The sequence below is a fragment of the Rhinopithecus bieti genome, unplaced genomic scaffold (assembly GCF_001698545.2).
Source record: "Rhinopithecus bieti isolate Rb0 unplaced genomic scaffold, ASM169854v2 scaffold_33903, whole genome shotgun sequence".
Classification (NCBI taxonomy): domain Eukaryota; kingdom Metazoa; phylum Chordata; class Mammalia; order Primates; family Cercopithecidae; genus Rhinopithecus; species Rhinopithecus bieti.
This window is the reverse complement of record NW_016814625.1, coordinates 142169-161926: the sequence shown is the minus strand read 5'-3', so window position 1 is coordinate 161926 and position 19758 is coordinate 142169. Positions and strand designations below refer to the sequence as shown.

General features: G+C 46.8%; 1 protein-coding gene and 1 pseudogene across 8 annotated transcripts in view; one reads left to right on the top strand and one right to left on the bottom strand.

The window, feature by feature from the left end:
• The window catches only part of ATP2B4 (ATPase plasma membrane Ca2+ transporting 4), a 117579-nt gene that overhangs the window by 8290 nt on the left and 89531 nt on the right, over positions 1 to 19758 (top strand). The gene's annotated exons all lie outside the window — the stretch shown is intronic.
• Positions 16253 to 19758, bottom strand: part of LOC108514982 (ribosome biogenesis protein NSA2 homolog pseudogene) — a 7553-nt pseudogene continuing 4047 nt past the window's right edge.

Below are 19758 nucleotides of genomic sequence, written 5' to 3'. Positions count from 1 at the left end.
TATTGTGATAGTGAAAACTTAGGAAAAAACATTGACAATAAATCTTTTTTATTTATTTAATTTTATTATTATTATTATTATTATTATTATTATTATTTTGAGATGGAGTTTTGCTCTTCTTGCCCAGGCTGGAGTGCAATGGCACGATCTCAGCTCACTGCAACCTCCACCTCCTGGGTTCAAACGATTCTCCTGCCTCAGCCTCCTGAGTAGCTGGGATTACAGGCATGCACCACTACACCCAGCTAATTTTGTATTTTTAGTAGAGATGGGGTTTCTCCATGTTGATCAGGCTGGTCTGAAACTCCTGACCTCAGGTGATCCACCCTCCTCAGCCTCCCAAAGTGCTGGGATTACAGGTATGAGCTACCACACTCAGCCCCCATTTATTTTTGAAACAGGGCCTTGTTCTGTCACCCAGGCTGAAGTGCAGTGGTGCAGTCATAGCTCACTGCAGCCTAAAACTCCTAGGTTCAAGCAATCCTCCCACCTCAGCCTCCCAAGTAGCTGGAGCAGGTGCGTGTCACCATGGCTGGCTAATTTTGTTATTGTTGTTGTTATTTTGTAGAGATGAATAACATAGCAAGACTCCACCTCTACAAAATAAAAAATTAGCTGGGCATGGTGGCTGTGCGCCTGTCTGTAGTCCTAGCTACTCAGCAGGCTGAGGCAGGAGGATAACTTGAACCCAACAGGTCGAGATTGCAGTGAGCTGTGATCATGACACTGTACTCCAGCCTGGTTGACAGAGTGAGACCCTGTCTCAAAAAAAAAAAAAAAAAAAGATGAAACTAAGTAAAGGGTCTGCAGTTGTTTATCGTGCTATTTTTTTCAACCTTTCAGTTTTGAAATTTTTCCAAACACTTAGCCAGAGAGAGAAGTCCATGCCAGAGGCACTCCTAGATTCCTGGTTTCTTCTCACCTTATCTGCAAAACTCCTGACCAATAGGAGTGTCTTTTCTAAGCTCTTGAGTGCTGCAAGTCCCCATCCACACAGAGGGATCTTCTGAGAAAGTAAGGTCCCTTAGGAAGCCTTCCTTCCCACCCTCACTGCTCCCTACCCACAGCCTCTTCTGTCCAGACAGGAGCAGCTGTGCCCTGATGGGTGGGCCACAAAGGGAGGCAGGATGACAGGCATCCTCCCACCATGCCATGCGGCCAGCTGAGGGAACCTGGGGACTGAGGGCTTCCAGAGTCACCCACCTAACTTTTGAGGAGGGCGGTCCCAGGCTGTAAGAGAAGAAATTGACCAAACAGCCCAGAGATTGTTGCTGACCAACCTTTAGCATCCCTTAGAATTCTCTAATTAGGTGATTCTGAAAGAAACCAGCAAGCAGGCCGGGCGCGGTGGCTCAAGCCTGTAATCCCAGCACTTTGGGAGGCCGAGACGGGCGGATCACGAGGTCAGGAGATCGAGACCATCCTGGCTAACACGGTGAAACCCCATCTCTACTAAAAAATACAAAAAACTAGCCGGGCGAGGTGGCGGGTGTCTGTAGTCCCAGCTACTCGGGAGGCTGAGGCAGGAGAATGGCGTAAACCCGGGAGGCGGAGCTTGCAGTGAGCTGAGATCCGGCCACTGCACTCCAGCCTGGGCTACAGAGCCAGACTCCGTCTCAAAAAAAAAAAAAAAAAAAAAAAGAAACCAGCAAGCAGTGCCTGCCCAGAGCCTTCATGCCTGAGCTAAGCAAGGCCTTCTAGGCAATCCCTTGGCAAGGACAGCACACCTGACTGTCCTGTCATTGACCCAAATCATTGTGCTACCCACCGCCACCTCCCCATCCTGATCCTCGCTCTGGAGAGAGATTGAGTTTCCAGGATGGCTTCTCTCTCTTTTTCTCTCCCTCTCTTCTCCTGGAAACCCTGGGGCTAGGCCCTACATGACTCAGGGCTCTTTTTACGTAGGCTTATGTAGGCGAGGGCTATTAATCCTTTAGTCAATTCCCCTTCTGTGTTGGTGAGGGAGCCTGAAAGAGCGGGAGCCAGGAAGTTGGAAGGGGGCAGACAGGGAGGAGTTTGTTCTAGTGGGCTGCCAGGCTTGCCAGAAGAGCACGGGACTGGGAGTCAGAAAACTGGTAATCTGGACTCTTGTCTGCTGTGTAACCTTGATTGAAGCAGGGGATATCTCTGAGCCTTCATCAACTGCACTGTTACATGAAACCAAGTTTGAACATACAGACATTCCTGATTCAAGACCCTCCTCTTCTATAGAAGACAAAGGAGTAAAACTCTCAATGCCCAAACCAAACTCTTTTATCAAAGATAGAATCTAGCACAATGTAACAACTTGCAGACAAGTCCCACCCTTCTGCCCAGGATGACCAGGGGAAAAAAGGCCAAAAAGCATATGTCTTTGGACTGCCACCATTGAGGTTTGGGAGTAGAACAGGTTCTAAGATTTCCCACCTCCACCTGCCGGGAACTTCAATTAGGAAGTACCTTCCAAGGCCATAATTCTGCTATGTCCTAGGCCAGAAACTAAGGAATATTAGCTAGAGGTAGAGAAATTCAAACTTTCACAAAGTTTCCTAGGGCACATAATCCCTCAAAAGTTATTAGACTGAACCATATGAAAATGCCAATATACAACCGCTTTTGACCTACAAAGGCAATTCATGTAGCTCACCTACAATATTATTCAACGTTGGAATAATGTCAGTGGGATTGTAGTCAGTGTTGTGAGCTGGAGAGATTAGGTTTTCATGTGAACTGTGGGTTGGATTAGAAATTTGGGCAAAGTCGCCAGCTGCTAGGCCAGCTTACCCTCCTTGCCAATCCAGACTTTCAGCCCTAGAGGTAGACATGTTGGCAGAGCCCTTGTTTGGACTCTGCCTGAGATTCTAGCATTAGCCTTCCTGGCAACTGGCCAGGGAAACTGCCCAAGGTAGAGAGGAATGTATCATCCATCTATAGTCCGCTATTCTTGTGTCCCGAATGCCCTGCTTCCTATCTTGGGAGCTGAAGATGGAGGAAAATTTAAGAAAGGAGGAAATAGGAAATACTGGCCCTATTCGTCCTCTGTCTAGGGGGATACAAGAGCGGGAACACACACTTGAAATCTCATCTGGCATAGGGACACATGACCTAGTGATGGCTGGTAGCTGCTAATAGGATGGCTGGGGGCTGAAGGGGTGTTAGTAGGAATGGGGAGACTAGAATTTGGCAGGGCTCAACTGGAAATTATTCATGGAGGAGGTGACTGCCAAACAGGATTTTAAAGAGAAAGAATAGATGTGATGGAGGAGAGGAGGGGAGACGGGGAGGAAGGGGCATGCTGCTGCATCCCAACTGAGGACACTTGGAGCATCCTGGAGAATCGGTCTGGCAGGTAAGGGAGGCTGTCTGATCCCACTCGCTGGAAGGCCTCCAGCCTTTGTCTGAGCCAGCGCCGGTACCGTGGGCAGGATGGCATCTGGCAGCAGCAGCCTGCCGCCTGTCTGCTCTCCTGGCACTCATGGACCATTAGGATGATTTTTTGATGTTTCCTCCCTGCCATCCATGTTACAGCCTTCTTTGTGGGGAGCACTCATACGACATCTGTTAGGATGCAAGGATAGGCACAGCAAGCATCCATTCCAGGGGCTTTCTGACCTTGTACAGGGGAGGGCGGTCACCAGGCTCATTTTATTGAGACAGAGCATTTGAGATGGACAGAGAACTGGAACCTCGAGACTTGCCCAAAGACGCTGGGTTAGTTTGAGGCAGAGCTGGGGATACAGCCCAATTCTCCCCACTCCAAGAGTGGACCCTCGACCCCATCACTGCAACACTGTGTGACCAGATCAACACCAAACTTCCCTGGTACCCAACGTCTCTACCCACATGGCAGGGAGAACTATCCCTGTCCCTCCAAGGATGGTGTGAGGTCATGTGCTAGGAGCAATTTGGAAGACAAATTCTAGAAACCATAAAGGTGCTGGTGGCCTGATTGTTATTGTTGCTGTTATTATTAACAATTAAGGTCGTTAGCACTGCAGAAAATGCAAAGAAGAATTTGGCACTGCCCGCATCACCGTGCAGCTCCTAACGGCCCCTCCACAGCTCCTCCTTGCACACTGGGCCTTGAGCTGAGAGAGGCAGGGTAATTGAGAGGGGAGGCAGAAGTCCTGGAAAGAGGTGGGTAGAGACCTCCTCCTGCCAGGGTATTCTTGGCCCTACCCTTTCCTCAGGGTGTGGCTCCTCCAAAAGGTCAGAGGAAGTGCAGAGGGGAAGCAGTATTAACTCCATCCTTCCTTAGCAGCTGATTAAGTCAGGTTGGCGGCTGATCTCTGATTTGGGGTCTAAGAGTCAAGAGGGCGGGGTCACCATAATGTGACAGCCCAGGCTGATTTGATTGCCAGAGCCAATCTGTCATTCGTTTGCTTTTTCACTTACCCATTTATTTATCCAACAGACATGAAGTGAGCGCAGACCATATGCCAAGCACTATGTTAAGGGTTTGGGAAGAAGTGGTATCCAGGAGGCAAAGGAAGGGCTAAGCAGCACTGACCTTAAGCTCAGGGATGACTGTCCCGAGCCTAGGAACTCACAGCAAGCCCTGCTTGTTGGTAGTGCTCCAGGGAATTTGCATTTGTTTCCCTGGAGAGCACATTTAACCCTTGACTTCAGGGAGGTAAGATCTAGACCTGACACACAACTGAGCTGGGAGGGGCTTTAGATATAGTTGCAGGGCAGCCCCTGGTGTTAGCAGTGAGACCATGGCCTGAATGGTAAAGGGCTTGCGCTTGTCCTTTGCTAAAGAAAGCCTTCTCCTGGACTGGGGCACGGTGACGAAGCTGGGTGTGGGGCCAGCCTGGTTTATTCAGCCGCTCCATTGGCCTCCTGGTGTTACCTGACTTTACCATCTCCTGCTTATACGTGGAGCCTCTGCCGCTGATGGGGTGGAGATATTCTGTTGCTGGGATGCCCAGAGGAATCCAAATGGTACTGAGAAATAAAACAATACCTCTCCAGAGAAGCCCTCCAGTTTCTTCTCCAGTCTTTACCTCTCATTTCAGCCTCTTAATCCCTATTTTCAGAGGCAATGTGGTATAAAGGATAAAGGAGTGGATTTAGCTTCAATTGGTACATGCTGTACACATCTGCACCTAGCCTGAGTTTTGCCCTCTTTTTTTTTTTTTTTTTTTTTTTTGAGATGGAGTCTTGCTCTGTCGCCCAGGCTGGAGTGCAGTGGCACGATCTCGGCTCACTGCAAGCTCCGCCTCCAGGGTTCACACCATTCTCCTGCTTCAGCCTCCCGAGTAGCTGGGACTACAGGCGCCCGCCGCCACGCCTGGCTAATTTTTGTGCACTTTTAGTAGAGATGGGGTTTCACCGTGTTAGCCAGGATGGTCTCGGTCTCCTGACCTTGTGATCCACCCGCCTCGGCCTCCCAAAGTGCTGGGATTACAGGCGTGAGCCACCGCGGCCAGCCGAGTTTTGCCCTCTTTAAAGTTTGTATAATATCACCTTTCGGGCCGGGCGCGGTGGCTCAAGCCTGTAATCCCAGCACTTTGGGAGGCCGAGGCGGGCGGATCACGAGGTCAGGAGGTCGAGGCCATCCTGGCTAACACGGTGAAACCCCGTCTCTACTAAAAACTACAAAAAACTAGCCGGGCGACGTGGCGGCGCCTGTAGTCCCAGCTACTCTGGAGGCTGAGGCAGGAGAATGGCGTGAACCCGGGAGGCGGAGCTTGCAGTGAGCTGAGATCCGGCCACTGCACTCCAGCCCGGGCGACAGAGCAAGACTCCGTCAAAAAAAACAAAAAAAAAAAAACAAAAACAAAAAAAAACAAATAATATCACCTTTCGTTATGTACCCCATAGAGTGTTATGACAGACAAATAAGGTATTGTAGGTAAAAGCATCCCATTAACATTAAAGTGCTAGATATACGTAAAGCTTATTATTCCAGTGACCCCCCTCTTCCTATTCCCCTTCTCCATCTCAGTTCCTTCTCTTGACTGCCCAACCCCTTGACCCCACTCCCCAGAACATCCTCCTGTTCTCTGTGTGCTCCCACTCCTGCTCTCACTGCATCCTCCCTCCTTGCCTAGATCAAGACCTAAAACAACGCTTGTTGCATCTTTTTTTGAGACAGGGTCTCACTCGCGTCGCCCAGGCTGGAGTACAGCGGTGCAGTCATGGCTCACTGCAACCTTGACTTCCTGGGGTCAGGTGATTCTCCCACTTCAGCTTCCCTTGTAACTGGGACTACAGGTGCATGCCACCATGCCCAGCTTATGTATATATATATTTTTTGTATTTTTAGTAGAGATGGGGTTTCACTATGTTGCCCAGACTGGTCTCAAACTCCTGGTCTCAAGCAATCTGCCCACCTTGGCCTCCCAGAGTGCTGGGATTAGAGGTGTGAGCCACTGCACCCAGCTCTTGTCACATCTTAAATAACTATGACAATGGTAGAAGTAATCATGTGAGCTAACATTTATTATTTATTTGATAGGTATTAAACTTGAATCATCTCATTTAATATTCTCAGCGAACAGTGAGGTCGATACTAGCATTGTCTTCATTTTCCACATTGATAAAGATGTTCATAAACCATAAGGCTAAGATGCACCCTTAGTTTAGCCCATTTATAGATTTCCTCTTTCCATGGCTGAGTGACTGACTGGTTGTCAGGAACATGGGGAGTTTCAACAGCATTTATTGAATGTCGACTAAATGCCAGATGCTTCCAAATTATGTCACAACAACCACCTTCTGAGACAGGTACAGGCTTTGTCTTGGAGATCATCTGGTTGTGAGAACAGAAGCCTACTCAAAGCAGCAAAAGTAAAAGGGAGCTTTATGAGAACATTACGGGGAAATAGCACAGAACTTAGGTGTAGGAAGTGTAGCCCCTCTGTGGGCCACGCCTACATCCTGGAGCTGTAGCACTCTCTTCTTCACAGATGGGCTCCTGCTGTTTCACCCACAAGCACAGGACCCGTTGCGGGTGAACCAGGCAGTAGGTTCCATCTCTCAGCCCATGTGGCCTTCCCGCTTAGCTCTCCAAAGTAAATTAACTCGGTCTCTCAGTCCAAACGCCAACAGATGCTGATTCCAGCTTAGATCTGATGTCCACTGCACTCCAGTGATCTGTGGCTTGTGGCAGGGGAGGGAGACTAATCAGGCCTATCTTTTCCATTAGGTCTAGGGGTGGGAGCAGACATTTCTAGAGGGAAAATTCACTGGCCTTAGGTTGATTCAAACCCAACTACGTTGTTCAGCACACCAGACTCTCTCTAGGATATCTTGAAGATAATGCTCTGGTTGAAGCCCTTAAATAACAGGGCATGCGAGTTGTCCCAGAATCTGTGGATTCAGCTGGGACTGGAAAAATAGTATTAACCATTTTTGAACCCTGCTCTGTGCCAGGCAATTAACATGCATTATCTGTAATCCTTACAACACTCCTACAACATGCTATGGTTCCCATTTTACAGATAAGAAAGCTAACACTCAGTGAGTTAAATAGCTTGCCCAGAGATCATCTGGCTCATTAGGGTTGGGGCTGATATCTGACCCAGGCCTGACACCAAAGCTCATGGCCTTTCTAATACACAAAGAAAGGTTATTTACTCTCCTGGAAGATATGCTCCATGAGAGCAAGGATATTCGTCTTGCTCATTGATATATCCCAAGTGCCTAGAACAGTATTTGGCACATAGTAAGTACTCAATAAAAAAATCATCGAGTGGATTTTGCTTTGGTAACTTTTGTACTCCTAGGCTTCCCAATGTCAGAGGGAAAAAGGACTCAGACAGTGGGCCACTGAGACCAGCAGGGTAACCCTCTGGGTATGCTTCTGGTCCCTAACCCCCACAGCCTACTATGTTTTGTTTGTTTTGTTTTGTTTTGTTTTAGAGACAGGATTTCACTTTGTTGCCCAGGCTGGAGTGTAGTGGTGTCATCATGGCTCACCGTAGCCTCCAACTCCTAGGCTCAAGGGATCCTCCCAACTCAGCCTCCTGAGTAGCTGGGACTACAGGTGTGCATCACCATACCCAGCTAATTAAAAAAAATTTTTTTTTAGGAATGGGTCTTGCTATGTTGCTCAAGCTGGTCTCAAATTTCTGGGCTCAAGCAATCCACCTGCCTCTGCCTCTCAAAGTGCTGGGATTACAGGCATGAATCACTGCACCTGGCCTCACAGTCTAATCTGATGGGGGACATTAGGAGCAATATAAAAAGTCTGAAAGAAAGTATGACCCTGGATTTATCTGTTTTCTGTTTGTATATCTCACCTAAGCCATTTAGCCCTGTAAGAGGAACAGTTGAAAAGAGATTTCCTTAACACTGGAAAATCCATTTACTGGGACTAGGAAACAGGATGCTGAGGTCCTATATTGATAGAGAAAAGAATGCAAATTTCCACTGGGTTTTCCGCCCTAGGGGTCAGAGCTTACCAAATGCTGAATCCATTCCTGTTCCTTTCTGTATAACAATGCTCTGTGTCCTAACTCACCCAACTGGCCTTCCAATCCCAGCAGGTGGTGTTATATAAAAGTGCAGATTTGAGGGAGTGTGATGGAACTGGGTTCAAGTCTGGCCGGCCAGCTATGTGACCATGGACAAATTATTTAGGCTCTCACACTCAATTTCTTCTGGAAAATGTGAACACACACAAATGAAGAGTGATACATGTTCTGAGTGCCTGGCTCGCTACATGAGCCAGGGTAGTCATTGAATTTTAATTTTTCCTCTTTTGTCCCTCCATTTCTCCCTTCCTTTTCCATGGAGTCTGGCACCAGCCTGCCCACCTGCTCCCTGCTAACCTTTGGACTCAGTATATTTATAAAAGGGTCATAGCCCATTGTCTCCCAGTAACAAAAGGCCCAGAGGCCTCAGCCTCCTGCAACTCTCCATCAAAGGGCTGACCAGGGGCCCCATCATTTCCATGAGACAGGTTACCCTCTTGGTGCCAGCTCTAGGGCTTTACTTGATATTTGAGCAAGAAGAGTCCTGGTGAAATAAGGCAGAGTGGAGGGTGGACAGCTGCAACCACCTCACCTTGTTTATTATTGCCCTGCGTTCCTCCCCTAGGAGTAGATGCTGTAGAAGTCAATGCTGGGAAATCTCTTGTTGATGGAGGGAGTCAGACTGGGTGACAACACTACTTGTTCTTGTAGAAGCTGTAGCCCAAGGGTGCTGTCACTATTTGGTCACCCAGATCAACTGTCAGCTGCACTGGAATTGAGCTGCCCCTGGATAAACAGGCAAGAGAGTCTCAGACTGGAATCTCCCTGCTTTTCCCAGCACACACCCACACAGAGACTTTAGCTGGCAAGAAGTGGCAGCTTGGCCAAGATAATGCGTGAACCTGGCTGGAAGTTGCTTGGCATTAAGTGCAGTTCTTGCTCCTGCTTCCTATAGATCACTTAAGTGCTCCAGGCTCTCTTGGAACAGGGAGAATTCTCTGGTCCCCTCCCAGTTTCTCAGGGATAGCATCCAATGATGGGAGATGGTTTCAGAGGCAGTGACTTACAGACAAGGGTGTGAATATTAGCTGAGAGTTCATGTGAACAGGCTTATGGCAGCATGGTTTCTGAGATGCAGCGACTTGTTGGTTTTGGCTGCAGCATTTTCACCGAGCCCACTCACCAGCCTGCAAGCTACTTAAAAGGAGAGTGATGCTTTAGTCATTCCTATATACTCAGTGTTTAGCACAGTCCTTGGCTCATAGAATGAGGATCAGTCAAGAATGGATGGATGGGCCGGGCATGGTGGTTCATGCCTATAATCTCAGCACTTTGAAAGGCCGAGGAGGGTGGATCACCTAACGTCAGAGGTTCGAGACCAGCTTGGCCAACATGATGAAAACCCATCTCTACTAAAAGTACAAAAATCAGCCAGATGTTGTGGCATGTGCCTATAGTCTCAGCTACTCAGGAGGCTGAGGCAAGAGAATTGCTTGAACCCTGCAGGCAGAGGTTGCAGTAAGCCAAGATCGTGCCATGGCACTCCAGCCTGGGCAGCAGAGCAAGACTCCATCTTAAAAAGGAAAAAAAAAAAAAGAATGGTTGGATGGATGGATGGATGGATGGATGGATATAAAGAAATAGAAAATTGTCTCTAAACAAATAGACCACGGTGAACTTTACCTTCTTCCTTCCCAGGGCCGCCTTCCCTGCTCAAAACCTCATCATCTCATGCCTGAACAATTGCAAAGGTTTCTTAATGACAGGCAGGGTGGTTCTAGAGAAGTAAGTTTCAGACTGGAAATTGGGAGACCTGGAATTTGAGCCACTTAAGTTGTTCTATCACTTTTGAAAAATCACTGAACCTTTCTGGGCTTCAATTTGTTGAGATGTAAAATGAATAGTTTGGGCTAAATGTACTTCTAGGATGTTTCAACTCTAACATTCTCTGCTTCCTCCCACCCAAACAATGCTGCAGATTAATTATAGTTGGGTACCAACATTTAAAAGTAAGATCTCACTGCTGTCTTGCTCAGCTGGGCTTCGGTGACAGAGACTGGGGACATCTTCCTAGGAAGTTGGTGACTAGAATGTGGAAAGAAACAATGGCCAGTTCCCCAGGAGACTTGGCTTAAGGAACTGGTCTCCTAGAATTATTGAGCCCTTGTCTAAGGAAGTTCCACCTTTCGCTCTCCCTCTTCAAACTCATGCTGGAAGCTTGTGAGGCTCCCTGCAGCCCCACTCTGTGTGACTATATGTGGCCACTATGCCAAGGTGGCGAGGAGATCTGGACACCATTTGGCATCCTAGTAATGGTGGTGATTCTCTTTTTACTTCTTTCTGGTGTCCAGCGTCCTCTAGTGTCACTGGCACAAAACAGGTCAGGCTATTGGAAGGCCACACTACTTAAGAACAATGTCAGAAGATCCAGGCTCCCAGTTATATTCAGATTAGTGAAGTGCACCTTCTCCTAACTTACTCAGCTTGTGTCCTGCACCTAGTGCTATAAGCAGTTGTGTTTCAGAGCTCCCCAGGCTGGCCAAATCCATAGTTCCAATCCCCAAAGTCCCTTGTCTAAATGCAGTCTAAATTCTGCCCCAGTTTAACCCAGGGCTGTTTCTGACTCAGCCCCTGTCATCCTGCCTGGGCCCTAGGCAACACTGCCTCTCTAACGCCCTAGCTAGACACAGCATTCCTGCTTACCCAACCCACAGACTCTCCCTACTTTCTGGGTTACATGCTTTTCTTCTGCTTGTTGCTTTATAGCTCAGTCCATTATACTGTGATCTAATCTAGCTAGTTTCGTGAGTTTTTGTTTGTTTGTTTTTTCATTTAAAAAGCATCTATGTTTTCTTTCATCAACTTTGCATTCATCACAGTCATCACTCCTCATTCAAAACCCTTCCCACCTTATATTCCCCTTTCTTTCTTTCTTTCTTTTTTTTTTTTTTTTTTCTGGAGATGGAGTCTCACTCTGTCACCCAGGCTGGAGTGCAGTGGTGCAATCTCAGCTCACTGCAACTCCGCCTCCTGAGTTCAAGTGATTTTTCTGCCTCAGCCTCCCAAGTAGCTGGAATTACAAGCACCTGCCACTGTGCCTGGCTAATTTTTGTATTTTTAGTAGCAACAGGGTTTCACCATCTTAGTCAGGATGGTCTTGAACTCCTGACCTTGTGATCCATCTGCCTCAGCCTCCCAAATTGCTGGGATTATAGGCGTGAGCCACTGCACCCAGCCGTGTATTCCCTTTTCATAGGAACGTTGACATAGTTAAACCCCTACCTTATTGTATGATCATTCTTGTTTCAGTCACTTTTAGAGACACCACATCTCCAGGAAGGCTTTTGTTTTCTTGGTGTCCTTTAATCCAAATGGCAATTTTTTAGCCAAGTGGTTATTTTTTAAGAACATTTACTTCTTTTCCTGAGTATAAAAGTAATATGTAAAAAGGATCTCACACATACTGAGCACTTACTATATTTCAGGCACCAAAACACATGCTAAAACTGCATGACCTCATTCCCTCCTCATGACAATCCTAATAAGGAAGGAGTCATTCTTATCTTCCCTTTCAAATAAAGAAACTAAGGCTCAGAGAGATAAAATACTTTTATCCAAGTTCCCACAATTACCAAGTGGTGGATGTGGAATTCAAACCATGGCTCTCAAACTTCAGAGTCCAAGGGTATGGTGGCATGTGCCTGTAATCCAGCACTTTGGGAGGCTGAGGCAGAAGAATTGCTTGAGTCCAGGAGTTTGAATCCATATTGGGTGATATAACGAGACCCTATCTCTAAAAAATTTTAAAAAATAAAAGTAAAAAAAGACTCAACCAGGTGCGGTGGCTCCCGCCTGTAATCCCAGCACCTTAGTAGGCCAAGGCGGGTGGATCATCTGAGGTCAGGTGTTCAAGACCAGCCTGGTTAACGTGATGAAACTCCATCTCTACTAAAAGTACAAAAATTAGCTGGGCGTGGTGACAGGTGCCTGTAATCCCAGCTACTTGGGAGGCTGAGGCAGGAGAATCACTTGAACCTGGGAGGGGGAGGTTGCAGTTAGCCAAGATTGTGCCACTGCACTTCAGCCTGGCAACAGAGCGAGACTCCATCTCAAAAAAAATAAATAAAAATAAAAAAAGATTCTGAGCTATGCACTGCCTCTACACAGGATCATCCTAGAAAGTGTGGAATATTCAGAAATACATGAAGAGAAAACTAAAACTTTCACAAGTTCAGACATAACTGCTAACATTTTGGTGTAGTCTCTTTTAGTCTTTTATATACGCGGGTGAGTATATACATTTTTTAAACGAAATTGGGAACACATTGCATAATAAGATTTTGATTTAATTTTTTTTCCTACCTGATACTAGATCATGAGCATTTTCCCACATCATAAAGAACTGGTCACAAGTCAGCCCCAAACATAGTCCAGTGGAATCCAATGACAGCAGGCAACCAGAGGCAAAGTGTCTGTGGTTTTAGAAGGGAAGTAAAGAAGCTGAAGGACCGGGCACGGTGGCTCATGCCTGTAATCCCAGCACTTTGGGAGGCTGAGGCTTGAGGCCGGGGTTTTAAGACCAGCCTGGGCAACTTAGTGAGACTCCATCACTTAAAAAAATAAAAAATAAAAAAATTAGGCAGGTGTGGTGATGCACACTTGTAGTCCCAGCTACTCAGGAGACTGAGGTGGGAGGATCCCTTGAGTCCAGGGCTTTGAGGCTGCAGCGAGCTCTGATTGCACCACTGCACTCCAGCCTGGGCGACAGAGCAAGAGCTTCTCTCTAAAGAAACAGAAAACAAACAAAAAAAACAAATGGCTGGACACAGTGGCTCACGTCTATAATCCCAACACTTTGGGAGGCAAAGCGGGAGACTTGATCCCAAGAGTTCGAGACCAGCCTGGGCAACCTAGACAGACCCCATCTCTACAAAATGTGTGAAAATTAGCTGAGCATAGTAGTGCATGTCTGTGGTCTCAGCTACTCGGGAGGCTGAGGTGGGAGGCTTGCTTGAGTCCAGGAGGTTGAGGCTGCAGAGAGCCAAGATTGTGCGTCTGCACTCCAGCGTACGCAACAGAGGAAGACTCTGTCCCAAAAAATTTAAATATATGAATAAATGATTAGGGGGAAAAAAGTGCTGATGGCCATAGCCTTTGCTTTGGAAGATGACCACCTGGAGCCAGCCTGGGTGGTGCACAGGGTCTGATCCTGGGATGAGAAATCAGAGAGGGGAGAAGGCTTGGAACTCTTGGGTCGCCTTTGGGAAGTACCTTCCTCTATGTGTCTGGATCACACATGAAGGTGTGAGAAGATGGGCAGGCCAACTTGTGTTTGAAGTGGGAGTCAAAATGTAAAGTGGCTTTTACGCAGGCTCAGCTAAAGGCCAGGCTTCTAGAATAAGATGTGGAACACCCTAAATAAAGCCCCCTATAAACGTGTGAGTGGGATTACTCATTCATGGTGGAGAGGCTGGCTCCTCCTGGTGGTTTGGGTTCTCATGCTGGCCTGTGATTGGAGAGAACCATAAAGATTTCCTGCCTTCATTCTCTTAAATGTATATGTGTGAAAGAGAAGCTAAGTATATTTTATCTGCAGCTATATTTTTAAAGAAAAGAAGCATTAAAAAAAAAATCTAAGAATAGAGCAAGAAGGGGCAGAGAGAAAGAAAGATCTGGAGGCTGTCACCAGCCAAAAGATAATTAGCAACCGTGGGGCTGGAGACAAAGAAAATGTCTAGTGTCTGTGATGGGACACTAGATGGGAAAGTCTCTGTGCTTGTGGTGGGCCACTCGACACCCCTTGGCAGTTAGGCAGCTTTGGAGTGACAGCCCGAGGTGCCAGCCTCTTGGAGGTTGTACAGCTGACTGCTACAAGTTCAAGTGATAAAGAGTCCTGGTGGCCTCCAATGACAGTTACAGGCTGGTCCAAGGCACCTGTTCGGTGCAGGATCCAGGGCCAGGACATGGAGTCTTGGGTTCACCCATGAGCTGGTACCACCTTTTGCCATATGACTCTGGGGAAGCCTTGGGCTACTCTGTGCTCACAGTTTGTCCCCCGGCCCATACCAAGGTTTCACCCCTCCTTTCATACCCACCTTCCTCCTACCTGGGCATCTTAAGGACAGAGATGAGAAAAACGGAGGGAGATGCTTTGGGTTTCCATTATGAATATAGAGAGTTTTTCATCATTACATTGGTTATCTCAGAACCTCAGGGGTAACCAATGTAATGCAACACATGGGAAGGAAACGGGGTATTATTGTTGAACATGCCACTTAACTGCTGCAGCCTTTTCACTCTTCTTAAAATATCAGATAATATCCTCTTGAATACCTTGCAGGGTAAGGTAAGTGACAAGAATCACTTGAGATAATGGATGTGAAAGTGCTTTGTATACCATGGAGTACCTACAAATATACAGATTCGTATTTTTGGAGATTGTTGCATGGGAAAGTCCTTCCTTAATCCCCTGAGGTTGGAGAGACCATTCATTTCTCCAGCTCCTATAAAATTTGAGTCCTCTTTCTTGAGTAGGGTGGCTTCTCTCCATGCTGTAGAGTGGGAGAGTTCCAGCAAATGTGAATGATGTGTTCAAAGTGGGCGAAAAATCTTGGAATCTTGGGGCATTAAAAAGAATTCCTTAATTTATTTCCACTCTTGACCAAGCCAGTAGCTAACAGTGTGACCTTAACCTCTTAACCTCTGAGCGAGTCACTTAACCTCTGAGCCTTACTTGTCTAGTTCATCATTTGTTTGTATCCACAAATTATAGTTATGATAATCTAAGGAGAGAGGATGGAATCTAAATGGAAGTGCTTTGAAAAGTTCAAAGTGCTGCACTTTAGGGTGGGCATGGTGGTTCACACCTATAATCCCAGTTCTTTGGGAGACTGAGGATAGCTTGAGCCCAGGAGTAACATGGGGGAAACCCCATCTCTACCAAAACCAAACCAAACCAAACCAAAACAAAATTAGCCAGGCATGGCTGTGCATACCTGTAGTCCCAGATACTCAGGAGGCTGAGGTGGGAGGATTACTGAGCCCAGGAAGATTGAGGCTGCAGTGAGCCTTGATCATGCCACTGCACTCCAGCCTGGGAAACAGAGACCCTGACTAAAGAACAAACACAAAACAAAACAAAAAAAGTGCTGTACTTTACAGACCAGAAAAATTGAGGTCACGGAAACTCCACAGTTCCCACTCATACCCAGCTAGGCAAGTCACACTCTCCACTCTGGGGCCCACGGTCCCCATATGCTAAGTGGGGTGTGTTCCAAGTTACCTCCCCTTCTTCCAGAGCTGCGGCGCACTAATGAGAACTCTCACTTGTAGACGCTGTAATAGCCTGCGTTGAAGCATCTCAGATTTACCCCAGCCTTCCCTTCCACGGTGATGAAAACAGAGTGGCTTTCACGCATACATCCGAGAACCAGCCCAGTTTTTGTCCTTGTCCTCTGACATAATGCATGCATTGATCAATAGACATTTATTAAGCATGCCTGCCCCGTAAAGCTTGGAGCGAGGCCCTGTTCCCCTGTGTTTTGGCAGCTCAAGGACGGGAGCTCCCGGGGAAGCTGTGCTGAGAAGTCGGCTGAGCCACTGAAGCCACAAGGTTTGGTTTCAGGGAGGCCAGGTGAGGGGCGGGGTGAGAACTGGGAGGATTCCCCAGTTGTGTTTCCCAGGGTGTGGTGTGGTGTGGTGGGGGACAGGACGAGGGTCCCCGGGGAGGGAGAGAGGTGCTTGGCTGGCTGGGTCGAGTGAGTCATCGGCCCCCTCTGAGCAATCGCTGCTGCCCGGGTGGAGTCGGCCCGCCTTATTTGGCGCTTCTGTGCTGAGCCAGGCCTCCAGGGCTAAGGCGTTTGTTTCCCCAGCTGCTCCCCGGGCCGCGCTGGGAGCCAGCTGAGCCTGGCGCCTGCGGCTGAGTCGCTCCGCTCAGAGGGCGGTGGAGCTGCAGGTCCGAACTCGGCCGGCCCGGGGCGAGGGCGGGCGGGGAGCGGGGCTGGCTGGGGCGAGCGACGGCGGCAAGGCTGCCGCACCCCCGGAACTCGCTGGTGCGAGGCTCCGCGTGCGGGCCACGGAGGTCCTGCACGGGGCAGCTCCCAGGCCTCCTGTCCCTAGAGCAGTAAATGCAGATCAGCACCTCTGCCCTTCACTGTACTCTCATCCCCCTCCTCCCTCTACCACCACCAAAAAGCCAAAATTTTTAAGTTGATTGATATTTTTTTATTAGGCTAATAAAATCAGATGCAGTATATTGACTATGTTTTTTTTGTTTTGTGTTGTGTTGTGTTTTTGTAGAGATGTGGTCTCACTGTGTTGCCCAGTTTACTCTCTTAATTCCTGGGCTCCAGTGATCCTCCTGCCTTAGCGTCCCAAAGTGCTGGCATTACAGGCATGAGCCACTGTGCCTGGCCTTGACTGTGTTGTTAAATGGCTATTTTAGACCATGAAATTGTCAACAAAAGTTCTTATTTAAAAGAGTCTTGATACCTTTAGGTGGTTCCATGGCTGTCTTTGATCATACAAGTTAAAAAAGGTTGCTGGTAAAAATAGGAACCTTTTTTTTTTTCTTCTCTCTCTCTGTCTCTGCCTTTCATTTCTAGTTCTATCTCTTGTTTATTTCTCAGGTGCACAAAATTGGATGAAAAATCTATAGTTCATGACACTTTCTTGACTGGTTTATGCATGCCTCTCTTTTTCTACTTATTTATATATGCTATTAATGTTTTTTCTTAACGTAATGAACACACTTGAACCCACCGCACAAAAATGAGATCACTACCATTTATTTGCATCCACCTATGAGCCCTTCCTATCCTATCCCCCACCTCATCACCCATCCCAACCACTGCCTTGTGCTATAATGTTGTATTTACCATTCTCTTGATAAACATATGTATGCCTAAAGAAACATATTATTTGTACTTGCTTTATATGCTTCATCTAAAAAATATACTAGCTGGGCACACACCTGCAGTCCCAGCTACTCAGGAGGCTGAGGCAAGAAAATCACTTGAGTCCAGGAGTTCGAGGCTGCAGTGAGCTTTGATTAAACCACTGCACTACAGCCTGGGTGACAGAGTGAGCCTGTATCTAAATATATGAACACACAGCTAGGCACGGTGGCTCATGCCTGTAATCCCAGCACTTTGAAATGCCGAGGCAGGGGGATCACCTGAGGTCAGGAGTTCGAGACCAGCTTGGCCAACATGGTGAAACCCCATCTCTACTAAAAATAAAAAAATTAGCCGAACATGGTGACAGGACGCCTGTAGTTCTAGCTACTCAGGAGGCTGAGGCAGGAGAATCGCTTGAACCTGGGAGGCGGAGGTTGCAGTGAGCCGAGATCATGCCACTGCACTCCAGCCTGAGTGACGGAGCGAGACTCTGTCTCAAAACAAAAAAATGGGCAAAACAAAATCCTTTACAGACAAACAACAGAAGTTTCTACCAACAGACTCCTCCACTAAAGCAATTTCTTTTTTTTTTTTGGACACAGAGTCTCACTCTGTCCCCCAAGCTGGAGTACAGTGGCACAATCTCAGCTCACTGCAGCCTCCATTTCCTAGGTTCAAGCGATTCTCCTGCCTCAGCCTCCCAAGTAGTTGAAATTACAGGCATGCGCCTTCACACCCAGCTAATTTTTTTTTGTATGTTTAGTAGAGACGGGGTTTCACCATGCTGGCCAGGCTAGTCTTGAACTCCTGACCTCAAGTGATCCTCCCACCTCGGCCTCCCAAAGTGCTGGGATTACAGGCATGAGCCACTGTGCCAGGCCTACTAAAGCAACTTCTAAAAGAAATAATTCAAAAGAAGAAAAATTATAGGCATACCTTATTTTATTGCACTTCAGACACTGCCTTTTTTTTTTTTTAATTATTAAACAAATTGAAGGTTTGTGGCAACCCTGTGTTGAGCAAGTCTATTAACACCATTTTACCATCAGCGTGTGCTCATTTCATGTCTCTGTGTCACATCTTGGTAATTCTCATGATGTTTCAAAGTTTTTCATTATTATTATATGTGTTGTGATGGTTTGTGATCAGTGACTTTTTTGGTGTTACTAATATAATTGTTTTGGGGTGCTACAAATGGTGCCCATATAAGGCAGCAAACTTAATCAACAAATATGTATGTTCTGACTGCCTCACTGACCAGCTGTTCTTTACCTCTCTCTTTCTCCTGTAGACTCCCTATTCCCTAAGACACAACAATATTGAAAGTAGGCCAGTTAATAACCCTACAATGGCCTCTAAGTGTTTATGTGAAAGAAAGAGTCACAGGTCTCTCACTATAAATCAAAAGCTAGAAATGATTAGGCCTACTGAGGAAGTCATGTTGAAAGCTGAGATAGGCCCAAAACTAGGCCTCTTGTGCCAGTTAGCCAAGTTGTAAATAAAGGAAAATGTTCTTGAAGGAAATTAAAAGTGCTACTCCAGTTAACACACAAGTAATAAGAAAGCAAAACAGCTTTATTTGCTGACAGGAAGAAACTTCAAGTGGTCTGCTTAGAAGATCAAACCAGCCACAACTTTCTCTTAAGTTGAAGCCTAATCCAAGGCAAGATCCTAAATCTCTTCAATGTTGTGAAGGTTGACAGAGGGGAGGAAGCTGCAGAAGAAAAGTTAGAAGCTAGCAGAGCTTGGTTCTTGAGGTTTTACGAGAGAAGCTGTCTCCACAACATAAAGGTGAAGCAGCAAGTGCTGAAATAGAAACCACAGCAAGTTAGTCGGAAGATCCGGCTAAGATAATTGGTGACAGTGGCTATGCTAAATAACAGATTTTAATGTAGATAAAACAGCCTTCTCTTGGAAAAAGATCTAGGACTTTCATAGCTAGAGAGGAGAAGTCAATGCCTGGCTTCAAAGTTTCAAAGAACAAGCTGACTTTCTCATTAGGGGCCAGTGCAGCTGGTGACTTCAAGTTAAAGTCAATGTTTACCATTCTGAAAATCCTAGGGTCTTTATTTATTTAATTGTTTACCATTCTGAAAATCCTAGGGTCTTTATTTATTTTCCACCCCTCCAGGTTCAAATGATTCTTCTGCCTTAGCCTCCTGACTAGCTGGGATTACAGTCAGCTGCCACCACGCCCTGCTAACTTTTATATTTTTAGTAGAGACGGGTTTCACCATATTGGCCAGGCTAGTTTCAAACTCCTGACCTCAAGTGATCCGCCCACCTCGCCCTCACAAAGTGTTGGGATTACAGATGTGAGCCACTGCACCAGGCCTCTAGGGCCTTTAATAATTATGCTAAATCTATTCTGCCTGTGGTCTATCAGAGAAACAACAAAGCTTGGATGACAGCTCCTCATCTATTTACAGCATGGTTTACTGTATATATATATATATATA